The sequence below is a fragment of the Physeter macrocephalus genome, chromosome 18, assembly GCF_002837175.3.
Source record: "Physeter macrocephalus isolate SW-GA chromosome 18, ASM283717v5, whole genome shotgun sequence".
Lineage (NCBI taxonomy): Eukaryota > Metazoa > Chordata > Mammalia > Artiodactyla > Physeteridae > Physeter > Physeter macrocephalus.
In genome coordinates, this window is record NC_041231.1 from 87551816 (window position 1) to 87565966 (window position 14151).

Genomic DNA, 14151 nt, shown 5'->3' on the forward strand with positions numbered 1-14151 from the left:
TCTCTGAAAATTAAAGTTTCCAGTTCTTAGTCTTGAAAAATGGGTCCAGAGCTCAGGATTCATTTTTCAGAATATCTTTTTCTAGGAGTTCAAAGCGACCTCTCCCTTATTTACATCTCGGGGAAAAAAATCTCATTGAGATTCGAAACCCGCCTGCAGTTTTCCAGACAGGCTCTTTAACAGGTCAAACCATGGTGCCGGGATCGCTTGCTTCCTCCAGCAAAAAAGATTTCCTGCTCTTCTTAGGGGCAGTTTCAGATCCAGTGATAAGATTCGAAAGAACTCTCGCAGTATGAAATCGATCATTTCAACTAAGGACAAGAGCGGGTGTAAGGAAACGCCGTTGTCTAGCAGATGAGATGTGGCACAATTAAACCGGCCGGCCCTGGGTGAATTCATTTCACGGAAACACTAGTATGTGGTTAGAATCTACCATCAACTTTGGAAACAAATTCAAAACCCTGGTTAGCGTCCCTGATTAGGGAGAGGGGTAAGAGTAACACTCGTTGTTACTCTTACTCCAATCCCAAAAGCCCGACTTTATAACCGAATGTCTATTATTTCTAAAAAGACAAAAACGAAAAAACTCCCCCGAACGTCTATTTTTGACATATACGGAGAAAACTAGGAAAGAAAAGGAATGAAATAGAACAGGAAGCAATGAAAATATCAGTAGAAGTAATTCGGAGGCAGAGAGAATCTGGAAGTGAGCGGATGGACCGCATTTTGACCTAGGAGACCACTAGGCATTATGTTGTATCCAGCTGCGTGGTCTTCACTTAGTACAGATAATTAATTTCATAGATCAGGTTGACAGGTAAAGGAGGAAGGGGGGCCCCCGCAGGGCCTCGTGGCGCAACGGTAGCGCGTCTGACTCCAGATCAGAAGGTTGCGTGTTCAAATCACGTCGGGGTCAACCGTTTTAGTGTCTGTGGGGTGCACTGGTCTACGCAGTGAAACGTAGAGAACGACAAAAATGCCTTCCCTGCTTTCTCCAAAGTTGGATACCCTTAAAACACCTTTCGAAAGTAAATAAATAGGTAGGTGTACACTACTGTTACGTGCTTTGGGGGTTTATCTCTGGGCCCAGAAAGACATTTTTATTCTTTTATTGCAAAAGACATTTTTTCTTTCGTTGCAAACGTTCTGAATTTCACTCTTCGCTAACTCCCAGCCTTCTCTTCACGCTCACTTCTGTGCTCCCTGACCCATCTCCTGACCCACATACTCTCTCCAACCGTCAGAAGCTTAGCAGATCTTCTCAGACAACTAGTCAGATTCGAGGGGGTGACCTCAGCTCACCTGCTTCACACCTGGGTCAGCTTTTCCTTGCTAGAGAGCTTACATAGCAAGCAGATTCTTGGCTCTCTGCGATTCCCCTACTCCTGCAAACCACGGAAAGTCAGTTCATTTCCGGATGCAGAAAACCTGAACGTAGTTTTTTGTTTGTTTTGTTTTGTTTTGCCAAATTGAGACTAGAGGAAATGAACCATTACATCAGAGAAAGTTAATCCTCTGAGCTAGAAGTTCTCTGAACCCCCTAAAACTCTATGTTAAAAAAAAATGTACAGGAATGTGCATTATTTCTTACCTGGGACTCGAGAACCCTCCAACAGATTATGAACCATCACATGACAGCATGGAAGAAAGGGAAAGCACAATTATTTCATCAGAGCCTATTATTCTGTATAATTTAGAATGACTTTTAAAACATGACATATGGAATATCAGCAGATATTTTGTTAGAGATGTAATGTACACACACATAATGTACCTAGTAGCAGACATTACATCTAAGCATGCCTTTGTGCATGGGGAAGAGTATCCAAAGTAATCTTTATCCATTTCTTATTAACCCTATTCTTAGTAGTTAGTTCAGGCCCTTGGCCATCGCATTACAAAAGACAGATTCCTGGTATGGGGGAAGAGAAAGAGAGACAGAAACAGAGAGAGAGACAGAGCGAGAACACATTTAATTCTGCAGGTTGGGAAAAAAAAAAAGGCAAGTCTGAAAAAAGCTGAATACTAACTATGTGAGGGTGTGTGTGTGTGTGTGGGTGTGTGTGTGTGTGTGCGTGTGTGTGCGCGCGCGCTCACCGCAGAGTGGCACAGCGGGAGTGCGCTGGGCCCATAACCCAGAATTCGATGGATCGAAACCATCCTCTGCTAAAGGCGGTTACTTTTCCTCCTGAAAGAGACCTTTGGGAGAAGAGAGTTTATTGAGAAAATTGGCCTTCTGTACATCCTCTTTGGTGAGGTGTCTGTTGAGATCTTTGGCTCATTTTTTAAGCATATGAAAAGCATATATCTTGAGAAGAATGCAATTAAAACAACAATGAGATACCACTACACATCTATTAGAATAGCCAAAATCCAGGACACTGAACATCAAATGCTGGTGAGGAGGAGGAGCAACAGGAACTCTCATTCATTCCTGGTGGGAAGGCAGATGGTAGGGCTGCTGTGGAAGATGGTTTGGCAGTTCATACCATCCAGCAATTGCCATCCTTGTTAAATTGCCCAAAGGATTTGAAACATACGTCCACACAAAAACCTGCACACAGATGTTCATAACAGCTTTATTCATAATTGCAAAAACTTGGAAGCAACCAAGATGCCTTTCAGTAGGTGAATGGATAGATAAACTGTGGTACGTGCAGACAATGGAATATTATTCAGCATTAAAAAGAAATGAGCTACCAAGCCATGAGAAACGTGGAGGAAACTTAAATGCATATTACTAAGTGAAACAAGCCTATCTGAAAGGCTACATACTGTATCATTCCAATATATGACATTCTGGAAAAGGCAAAACTACAGAAACAGTAAAATGATCATTGGTTGCTAGGGGTTGGTGAGGGGAAGAAGGATGAATAGGCAGAGCACAGAGGATTTTTCAGGCAGTGAAAATCCCCTGCGTGATCATGTAACGCTGGGTACATGTCATTCTACATTTGTTCAGACCCATAGAAAGTACAACATCAAGGGGAAACTATAATGAAAACTGTGGACTTTGGTCCATAGTAGATCCATCGATTGTAGCATATGTACCTGCTCTGTTGATAATGGGGGAGGCTATGCATGTGTGAAGGTGTGTGTGCTTTCCTCTCAATTTTGCTGTGAACCAGTAAGTGCTCTAAAAAACTAAATCTTAAAAAAAGAGAGAAGAAAAAATTGCTATCTAGAAGTCTTCTCTTTGTGAGACTTCCAATCTTAACTCTCAAAAGAATGATGCATTTGAAAGGTCCCCTCTTTTAATTTCCCTCACACATCTTATGTAAGGATTCATCAGTTTCGAAAACAATCAGTTTAGGGATGTGATTTAAAGAAAATGTGTGTATGTAAAAGAAGAGTAGCGAACTATAGCTGAAGTCTGTTTATTAACATTTTTGTCATTTTGTATAAAGTGATATTATAAAATAAATACATTTTTAACTTAAAAAAAAATTAACGCAGAGGCCTGGGAAAGATGGGAATTTGTAGAACTTAAAAGAAAAGAGTTACGGAAGTAACGAGCCAGCCAGGAGTCGAACCTGGAATCTTCTGATCCGTAGTCAGACGCGTTATCCATTGCGCCACTGGCCCACCCTCGAGCCTTGATAGCTTACACTTTTAGAAAAAGGAAGTAGCGGCATTACTGTTGCTCTAAACATGAATGTGTGAAATCTTTCCTTTCAGCTTGCGAACCTTAAAACCTCAGAACTGAACTAAAAGAAAGTGTTACTGGTTCTTCTTTCTCACTCATGCAGTAGGATTCCTTCGTGGTCTATGAGAACTCTGTTTTGATGTAGCTTGTAAAAGGTCTGAGAGAATGTTTAATATTTTAAAAAGTAACTTGAAATTGGAGGTCAATCCTACCAGGCAGAAAGAAACACAAATTTTGTACGTTGTAAAGAAGGCAAAGCGTAGTCGGCAGGATTCGAACCTGCGCGGGGAGACCCCAATGGATTTCTAGTCCATCGCCTTAACCACTCGGCCACGACTACACACACAAGTGTATTTAATCTTCTTCATGTTACTAGATATCATTTATTCTAAGCTACTTCAGTATTTAGGAATTAGAAAGGGCAAAACAAAGGAGGCTAAGTTCCATTAACAGTTGATGAAACCGAAGAGGATTCAACCAACTTCAATTCCGGCATGTGGTAAACTGAGAATGCTCTTTGGTCTTTTCTAGAAAGCAAATCACCATATATTGCAATACTTTAAAAAATCCCTATTTTTGCTGGAGTAGGAGATTTGTCCTCAATAAATAATCTGACAAAGCTGTTCCTTACAGGTACCCTAAGTCTTCAGACATTTAGTCTAGTGCCTGGAATATAGTAAGGGCTCAACAAATGTCAGCAGCTATTGTAACCCTCATTTTAAAACTCAAGAATGAGGATCTATCAAAATGTTCCACAGGGAACCCTATCTTCTGTCTCTCTGTAAAGCTAAATATATTTTAAAGCAGTAGATAGAATATTTTTGAATAAAATAGGAAAGTAGAAAATATTTCTGAGAATCAGATCCACTTCATTGCATGGGGCCTTTTCTCACAAGAGGAAAAACAACTTTATCTGATACTCTATGGATAATGTTTAAAAATATTTGCAAAGACCACCTCCAAAGCAAGAACAGAACCCCAGGATCTCCACTCTTCTGAAACTACACAACCATTATCACAATCTTATCTGTATGTGTGTGCATGTGGGTGTATTAATGTGCAAGTAGAAGATTCTGTTTTTCATCAACAGCTTCATTCCATGAACAGAAGAAGGACAGGGCATGATTGATAAACCACAGCTTATGTGCTGATGGATTGAAAGTTATCTCCAGCCCAGACCTCTCTTCTGGGCTCCAGAATATACAATTGTCCTAGTTATTTCTTTTTGCATGTCCATGGGCACCTCAAAAGCAATAGATCCCCAAACGAATGCTCTATCCCTTCCCCCAAAACTTGAAACTCCTCCAACAACCCAAATTTTTGACAGGAGCACCCAGGTAGCAAACCCAAAGATTCAGAAGTCTCCTTATCCGTCCTCTCTCTGATTTTCTCTCCACAGCCCACAGGTTACCAGGTCTTTGGTTCAACTTCCTAATTTTTTCTCAGATCTGGTTCTTCCTCCCAACGGTCAGACCCATTTTCTTAGATCGGTTTCTAACAGTTTCTCATAAGAGTTACTGCAACGACTTCTTGGAAGTCTTTTGGCCTCTGTCCCTTGTCCCTGAACAGATTCATTCATTTCTTCATTGTTTCAAAATTTTTATTCTGGGCACAATCGCATGCCAGACACTTGGCTAGGTGCTGCTCATTCAGCGGAGAGCAAGAAAAGTGTGGCCACTCTTCTGAGCGATTTCTAGAATAAACAATTACAGAAGTAAACATTTACCATTGAGTATGACAAGTGAGAGGTCCGCTGTGCCGTAGTAGCCCACGGAAAAATGTAGATCCCAGTCATGAATATCTTAGGTGGCTGCCTGGAGAGAGTCACTCATTAGACTCCAATTTTCACGAAGAAATATTCCAGTTATACCTTTATTACTTCTGAATGGGCAAATGGACAGTCAGTAAATGTATGTGGAATGAATCATATTTAAACTCAGATCTGAAGGATGTGTGGGAGAGAGCCAAATTGGAGAGGGGAGTGGTGGTCTAGACTTAAACCTCATAGAATAGGGGAGAAATGGAAGAAAGTGCTGTCTGGCTGGAACGTTGCTTTTTGGAGGCGTACAGAGAGGGGCAGCAACAAGAGATAACACCAGAGACGTACTTTAGGGCAGATTACGTAGGTAGGGCTATGTCAACACTAACTGCTGTGTTCATCTGAGAACGCAAATCAGATTGGGTCCCTTCCCTCCTTTAAAGTCTTTAAAATTACTCTGTAGCCGGCGGGGAAGATCACAGATGGCACAGGAGGCCCTCATCACGGGCATCTATCTAACCTTCTCAGCTCTCTTTCTGGCCACTCTGTCAAGGGAGTCTGGACTCCTGAGGCATAAAGGATCTGCCCTTCCTCACAGGGTGCTGGTTTCTTGCTGCTGACCCTCTGTTTTGTCTCCTAGGAGCCCTGTGCTCTTCCGTCAGAGCTTTTCTTTAAACAGGACAGCTTCTGTCAAGTTTTTTTTTTTAAATTAAACTTTTATTATAAAAATTTTCAAACATTTAAAAAAGTTGAAAGAATAGGGAATTATCTGTATAGCCACCACCCAGATTCAATAATTAACATTTTGCCCTCTTAGTCTTATCTGCCTTTTTCTGTTGAATCATACGAAATTCATTTGAAGACATCATACCCTATATACATATACGTGTATCGTCTAAACATGTCTCATATAACCACAATACCATTATCATAACTAAAAAAATCTAGCAATTATTTATAAAAACATCTAATATCCCATCCTTATTTAAATTTCTTTAATATGTCTTTTGGAGCCAGTTTCTCTTACCCAGATCCCACCAAAGTTCATTCACTGTTTTGGGTTGTAATGTTTCCTTAGTTCCCTTTAGTTTAGAACAGGCTTCCAGCTGTCTGTTGATGTTGTTATTGTTTTGACATTGACTTTTTAAAAAGTCCAAGCCTCTTCTAGAATGTCCCACATTCTGAATTTGTCTCACTGATTCCTCATGGCAACTTTTAGCTTATTCCTCTACTCTAAACTAGAAGTTAAGTCTAAATGATTGGTTAGAACCCTTTGATGACTTACATTAGATTCAGGTTAAAAATTGTGGGCTTGACACTGTGCACTTTGTACAGTACTTCACATCAGGAGGCACTTGTCAGGATACCCCACTGATGGTGAAGATAAAGTAGTGCCCCCAGGGCTCTTTCTTTTTCTCTTTGCAACTAGCAAATAATCTTGGGGTGATACTTGACCACACACATATTTTTTCCCAATAACCTTTTCCTAAGGGTTTTAAGATCATTAATGCTCTTTTCCTGGGTCTATTATTTCTCTAAGGATTACAGATGGTGAGTCTTCTACCATTTTCCTGCATTTGTTAGAAGGCAGTTTGGCAAATTTGTTGACCTTTTTCTTGCCTTTCCCTGCAGCCCGGACTTCCCTCGGGGTTCTGTGGCAGCTTCACATTTCCCCTGTTGTAACAGTCTTAGAAGACAGGTAGGTACAAACTTCTATGTATAAAACAAATAAGCTACAAAGATATGTTTTACAGCACAGGTAATATAGCCAATATTTTACACTTTAAATGGAGTATAACCTATAAAAATTTTTAATCACTATATTGTACACCTGAAACTAATATAATATTGTAAATCAACTATACCTCAACAACAAAAAAATATGTACATTCAAAAAATAAAGTAAGCTGACGGACTAAGTGTCCAATGGAGAAATCTCGTTGTAAAGATAACTAAATCAACCCCATCTCCGAGGAAGCAAACTGCACCTGCAAAAAAAAAAAAAAAAAAAAAAGGAGAAAAAAGAACGCAGGTAGTTGGCGCTAAATCATGAAAGGCAGTGTCTGAGGTATTTGCACCATCGTCGAGTGGGCTGGAAGAACCTGAGAGACGTTATGCAGCTATAAGGTCCAGAATGGTTCTCACACTCTTGTGTGTATAGGACTCAGTTTTGGGTAGTTGGTTAAAACCCAGATTCCTGAGCCCCACTCCCCAAATTGTAATTTTGTAGTTCAAGTGTAGTGCTGAGACGGAACTGGGACTGGCTGGGAAACCTTGCATTTCTAAGAAGCTCCCGGATGTTGCCACTGGTCCGCAGACCAAATTTTGCGGAGAGCAGACCGGGAGAACCGAGAACCGACTGTTTGGTGGATACTGTGGAGACAGAGATAAGCAGACACTGGACGGGTAAAAAGAAACAAAAAACAAAGGAAAGGGTGTGGAGCGGAGGTACATGGAGTATAAAACTATCAAGATGAAAAGGAGATTTCTGATTACCGGCTTTAACTAGGAAAATTGTTTTGTTAAGAATGCTCACCCTGCATGTCTTCAGGTAGTTTTAAGTAGCAATAGGCTGACCCCATAGCAACCACGAAGGGATTCGAACCCTCAATCTTCTGATCCGAAGTCAGACGCCTTATCCATTAGGCCACGTGGTCCTGCAGTGAAAATGCTGTTCTGTTTAGCTAATTTGTTCAAAGAAAATAATCTCAACTATAATTGCAACACTGAAATTACTTTTGCAAACGAAAGCATTTCCAACGCCTCAAAAATCTTACAGTCTAGCTGGGGAAACAAATTGAACCTAACGGTCAAAAGTACTGCAAAGTTACAACCGACGTAACTACCAAGGAGTTATAACATAATAACAAATAATAGAGTGCTTTACCTTTTGATGGAAATCAGGGAGAAAGGCCACAGCAGGGAAAGAAAGCTTGGGCTGAGAGATGAAGGAGAGGAAAAGATAGAGCCGGATTGCTTTATATACTCAGGGAACCACCGCTGCCTTGCGGTGCTTTCAGGTAAAGATTGTGGATGAAAGACAAGAATTCACTTTTGTGCACTCCAGAAATCCCACTCAAAACAACTCTAAAACATAAATTCAAATTGGACCAAAAGTTCGGGAGAGGAGATAATAGCAACAAAATTATGTAACCTGGAAAGCCGATTGAAGTGTGATAGTTGACTTGTCAGACCCGAGAAGGCTGAATCCCAAAGAGGTCGTGTAGGAAAAGCGAAGAGGCTATGAGATTTACACCACAAAACCTCCATCCTCACGCTCCATGCCAGGCTCAGGAATTGTCAGCAGTAGCTTCACCTGGGAACTGCCTGTTAGGAGCTGAATTGTGTCCTCGTGCCTCCGCCCTACTCCACATATGTCGGAGTTCTAACTCCCAGTACCTCAGAGTGTGACTTTGTTTGGAGATAGGGCTTTTAAAAAGGTAATTAAAGTAAAATGAGGTCATATGGGTGGACCCTGATACAATGACTGGTGTCCTTATCAAAAAAAGAACAGGACACAGACACACAGAGGAAAGACCACCTGAAGACGCAGGGAGACTGCCATCTACGAACCTGTTGACAGGGCTGTTCTCGGACTTCTAGCCTCCAGAACTGTGAGAAAATAAACTTGTTGCTTAGGCCACTCAATCTGGGGTCCTTTGCTATGGCAGCAAACTAATACCACATTGCCCCTCCACCATCCTGGAAGAAGCCTGAAAGTTAATCTTTTTTTTTTTTTTTTTTTTGAGTGAGCAAACTTTCGGGTGGCTAGGCTGGGGCAGTGATTCTCAAACTTTTCCCTGCATCACAATCAGGGAGGATTTGTTAAAACACAGAGTGCTGGGGTCTGCCTCCAGAGTTTTTGATTCTGTAGGCCTGGGGTGTGGCCGAGGACTTGTATTGCCAACAAGTTCCCAGCTGATGCACCTGCTCCTGGTCGCGAGCACTTTTTAAGAATCACTGGCTGGAGGAAGATCTACTAGCACAGGGCTGGTAGAAAATGGCAAGAACTCAGTAAATATTAGCAATTTGCTTCGAGTTGTTGTGAACTGAATGGCACGTGTACACGGTAGAGACCCGAAGGCCCACGGAATCCCACTGAGAATTGAGGGTTTCGGGAAGACATGCCATCTACGCTGGGCTTTTGAGGATAAAGCAGTTTGTCACCAGGTTGAGAATGAGGTCAGGCGAGCGCTGAGAAAGGAGGGGAGGGGGAGTGGGAGGCGAGGTCTGACACCGCAGGGCAGTGCAAGGCTGGTAGTCTTTCTCAGAAGAGGAGAAGTCTAGTGAATTTATAGGAAAAGTGGTAGTTCGAACATCGTGGCAATTCTTATTCCTGTTTCATTGCGGATCTAAACTCAGTACGTACACAGTTTTTCTCAAAACAGGAGAATTCCGACAAGTGGAAAGATCGAACACGAGAAACCACTGAGTTTCCCCTACATGGAGCACTTGGGCTTTTTGGATTGATATTTAATCTGGTTAATCCCTTATCTTTTTCCACCAAGCATTAGCGAAGCTATGAATAGTGGCGAGGAAAAATGATCAAATCTACCAATAAAAAGGAATAAATCTTTAGAACCTGGGGGCGAGGAGAAAGCATTATTTAAATTCTAATTGAGAAGAAAGGTCATCTTTCCGTGTGACCTCGTGGCGCAACGGTAGCGCATCTGACTCCAGATCAGAAGGTTGCGTGTTCAAATCACGTCGGGGTCAGAATTGCGGGTTCCCTTTTGGGCGGGGGGAGAAATGAAGAGCAAGGCTTCTTTCCACTTCGGCATGTGTAGTCGGCCTTGAGACCAGTTAAGGCTTCCAAGCCCAAGATGAGGTAAAGAAAACAGATTACCTGCTCTGACAGAGTTTCAGTGGCATACGTTTGCCCCTAACTTGCCATTGGAATTCTAGAACGAGGACGAATTCCCAAATGGGCAACTTTCTTTAACCGAGAGATTTAATTTAAAAACTCTCCTTTTTGGCACCAGAGAATGCATAGTCTTCTGGTTTCCCTATCTTCTATGATCGTTTCTTTCCGCGTCTTTAACTGCTGAGGACCACTAAGGCCCTAAAATGTTGGCGTTTTCCCAGGCTCACCCTCGGCGCTCTTTTGCCTGCCGACTGTTCCTTTGCCTATCTGCCTACAACAAGTCGTGCGTTTTTCTCAGCTTCATTGCCCGCCAGTACCCCGCTGAGCCTGGAACCTGGAACCATCCTGGACACTTCTTCTTCTCCTCCTCCTCCTCCTCCTCCCCCCACCCCGCCCCTCCTTTTCCCAATCCGAGCAGGGAGTTTGGGAGTTTTACCTCCTAAAGTGTTATATCCCATGTATCCTCTTCTCTTCGTTACCACAATGGCCTCCTTCCTTCCATCATATGTCTTGCCCGGGTATTGACATGAACCTCTTAAGTCCTCTTCCCAGACCTCCTCTTTCTCAGTTAGATCAGTGTCCTTATTATGCTTTTTTTAAAAAAAATGCAAATCTTGTCCTGACATTCCCCAGCTTAAAACAAAATAAGAAGCAACCGTTCTGATTAACCCTGTCACAGAGGTCTTCTTTCAGTTCCTCAAATGGTGTTGCTCCGTCCCAGGGCAGGGCCTTACTTTCTTTTCCTCTGAGAGTGTTAAAGAGAAATTGCACTGGACACTTGTTAAAAAGGATCTGACAGATTTTTATTCAAGCTAGGATAGTAAGAGACTCCAGTACACAACTGAACTCAACTCTGAATAATAGCAAGGACAGCTGGGGATTTATAGCAAGTGGACAGGGTGAGGGGGGTCAGAGGATGGAAAATTACAAACAGGAGCTTGATTTGTTATCAAGCGTAGAGGGATTCTCAATAAACTGGCTTAGCAGGAGTCTTGCTAAAATTGGACTCAGTAGGCCAAGGTTAAGGCTTAGCAGCGAGGAGGGCTCAGAGGAGCCTGAGTAAAGTTTGGTCAAAGAGGGAGTCCTTGTCAATGGTATGTCATAAGGCCTCCTTCTTATTACTAAGTTGGCCTCTAGAGAGCCTCAGGACCAGGATCAAGGCGATCTGAATTGTGGCTATGAGTATTCCAGTCTTGAAATTTTATAGACTCCCTTCTATATTAATAAATTGTATCCTGATTTGTAACATCAGGATCCTGTGAGTCTTACTAGTGAGAATCAGTTTCTAGGGCCTAATTCCCTTCAGGTGATAATTTCACTGAGTTTGCTCTACCAGTAAATCTGAGGTCCAAACCTTATAACAGGTGGTCACGACAAGGTAGTAATCAGGTCCGGATGACTGATTTTCATACATGACATTTTTACTCTAACTCACACATGGATTTCCCAATTTTAGATTTTCTATATGCTCTTCTCTTTTCACTAGATTTATCTTGAGCCAAGAATTTGGGTCTCATTCTCCACCTCCACCCCCAGCATATCATCTAGTTAGAGTATCTGACATACTTATATATTATAGCCATATTTATTGACTCCAATATTTATTTGATAAGGGCATGTTATATTCTCATCTGTTTCGGTGTGGAAGCCAACATATCATTTCCATAAAATGTCAAACCAAACCTTCATTAAAAAAATTCAGAATACTAGGAAGTAGGTTTTAACAGCCAGTAGAAGGGGACTCTTGCTCAGAAAGATAAAAATTGCACCTAACTTTGTTTATTCCAAGAACTTTATTGTTTATTCCAGGAATCTCTTGAAAGATCCATCAACTTCTTAATAGAAGGCATCAAATGACAGTTTACCAGACTACATGCAGTACTCTTTCAGCGCTTGCTTTAGTTTCAAAACATGTTCACTCCTTCAAGACATGGAGACTAATTTTCCTCCCTTGTGTGTGGACTGGACTTGGTGACTTACTTTGAGTGAATAGAATAATGTGGAAGTTGGCATTGTCATACTAAGTACTAAGAGGTTGAAGCTTCTTCAGGTTTCTGTCTTGGACCACTTAATCTGATGGAAGCCAGCTGCCCTGTCAGGAGGATACCCGCATGGAGAGGCCCATGTGGTGAAAAACTGGAGTTTCAATTCAATAGCCAAGTGACTGAGTTTCGAAGAGAATTCTCCAGAATGGTTGGCAGTGGCAGGGAGCACAGGCAGGTTGGGGAGGGGCAACAGTGTGAAAAAGCAGTTGGTGTGAAGATGAGTAAATGAAGCTGATATCTCTGGTGACCTTTAAAAAGAACTAGGAAAGCATTATAAGCTTTCTTTGCTTCACGATTTCTATCACTTCTGGAAGTTCTATGAAGAACTTGATCCTGAAAAACCAGCTGATTCACTGTCCACAAGCTTTGTATTCAATTGCTGGGTCCTTATGATGTCCTTGCTAAAAAACATAAAATGAAGAAAAAATCAGCAAGTCTGAATTTTAACCTTAAGGGGAAATAGTACTATGATACTCCTGAGTACCACACCATTTATTGGAGATAATAAAACTCAGTTCCACATGAGGTAATTCAAGAATTCTCCTGATGAACCTCCTGTATATGTGGGCACAAAAGAAGCAAAGAAAAATTATATAATTGTTCAAAATGAAGATAAAGTGTTTGTTGCAGTCAATTATTTTTGATGAAAAGGCTTAAAGAAGTAACAGATAAAAAGAAAACTAGTGTCTTGAAAAACACAGATGAAAAGCTCACAGAATCAGCCAGAGAGATAAGAAAGCAGGGAGATAAGAAAGTTGTGACAAAGACCATTCCTGGTGCTGGCTTGATTGACCCAGTAAATAGAAATGATGTTGGGTACAGAGAGCTCCCTGAAACAGATGCCAACCTCAAGAGAATTTGCAAGACAACTGTTGAGGCAACAAGTGATGAAGAGAGACTAAAAGTTTTTGCCCCCATTCAGGAAATTATGACTTCTGTGCATTTTGCTAATGATGAATGTGATTATGGCATGGGGCTTGAGTTGGGAATGGACCTCTTTTGCTAGAGTTCACATTATTTTCATAAACTTGCTGGCCAGCTTTTACCTCCTGTATGTAATCTGTTGAAGAGGAATCTCTTTCCAGAAATCATTGAAGATCATCTGGCAAATAGAAGTAAAGAAAATAGAGACCAACTTAAAGCATTGGTATTAAACTTGTGATTTTTATTTTGTTTTTAAGGAATACAGAGGAGTAAATTGATGGACACATTGAAGACGAGGAAGAGGAAGGAGGGGGAGGGGGAGAAGAAGGAGAAAATTCTCTAGCCCCAAGTAAGCAGATGTCTGCAACTTCTGTCAACATCTTGTGTGCAACCTTGTAAGAGACACCCTACCTGGGTAAGCCACTCCTTAATTTAAGACCCACAGAAAATATGAGATAGTAAATTTTTGTTGTTTTAAGCCACTAAGTTTTAGGGCAATGTGTTATACAGCAATAGATAATAAATACAACATTCTACCTCAAAATCATCTCCTAACTGTGTCTACCAGTCCTAAAATATATCATGATCCTTATCCAGTCCTTACTACTTTGACTCACCAAAAAATCCAGATTTTGAAAATCTCACTAAATAGCTAAACTTTTTCCTCTCCCCTCTGAGACACTATTAAGACTCCTGAGATAGTGTTCTCTCTTGTCCAATAAACTTAGCTTTGTTCTTTCGGTGAGGTTTTTGGTGACATTTTGAGGCGGTAGCATTTGAGAAATGGTAAATAAAATCTGAGGAAATAGAGTGAACATTGTAAAGATTATTTTTATATCACACATAAAGAACATACTTTAGATATTTGTTTTAGAAGAGCCTACACTATGCAACTAATTCAGTACAACTAACA

The 14151-nt window shown here is 41.2% G+C and overlaps 5 non-coding genes and 1 pseudogene across 5 annotated transcripts; 3 read left to right on the top strand and 3 right to left on the bottom strand.

Annotated features, from left to right (window-relative positions):
• Positions 1-844: 844 nt before the first annotated feature.
• Positions 845-916, top strand: TRNAW-CCA (transfer RNA tryptophan (anticodon CCA)). Its single transcript has one exon. It is a non-coding gene; the product is annotated as a tRNA-Trp (tRNA).
• Positions 917-3512: 2596 nt separating this feature from the next.
• On the bottom strand, positions 3513-3585 carry TRNAR-ACG (transfer RNA arginine (anticodon ACG)). Its single transcript has one exon. It is a non-coding gene; the product is annotated as a tRNA-Arg (tRNA).
• A 319-nt stretch (positions 3586-3904) lies between these two features.
• TRNAS-AGA (transfer RNA serine (anticodon AGA)) lies at positions 3905-3986 on the bottom strand. Its single transcript has one exon. It is a non-coding gene; the product is annotated as a tRNA-Ser (tRNA).
• A 4003-nt stretch (positions 3987-7989) lies between these two features.
• TRNAR-UCG (transfer RNA arginine (anticodon UCG)) lies at positions 7990-8062 on the bottom strand. Its single transcript has one exon. It is a non-coding gene; the product is annotated as a tRNA-Arg (tRNA).
• A 1987-nt stretch (positions 8063-10049) lies between these two features.
• On the top strand, positions 10050-10121 carry TRNAW-CCA (transfer RNA tryptophan (anticodon CCA)). The gene has a single exon. It is a non-coding gene; the product is annotated as a tRNA-Trp (tRNA).
• A 2338-nt stretch (positions 10122-12459) lies between these two features.
• LOC102986259 (histone PARylation factor 1-like) lies at positions 12460-13476 on the top strand (annotated as a pseudogene).
• The last annotated feature ends 675 nt before the right edge of the window (positions 13477-14151 follow it).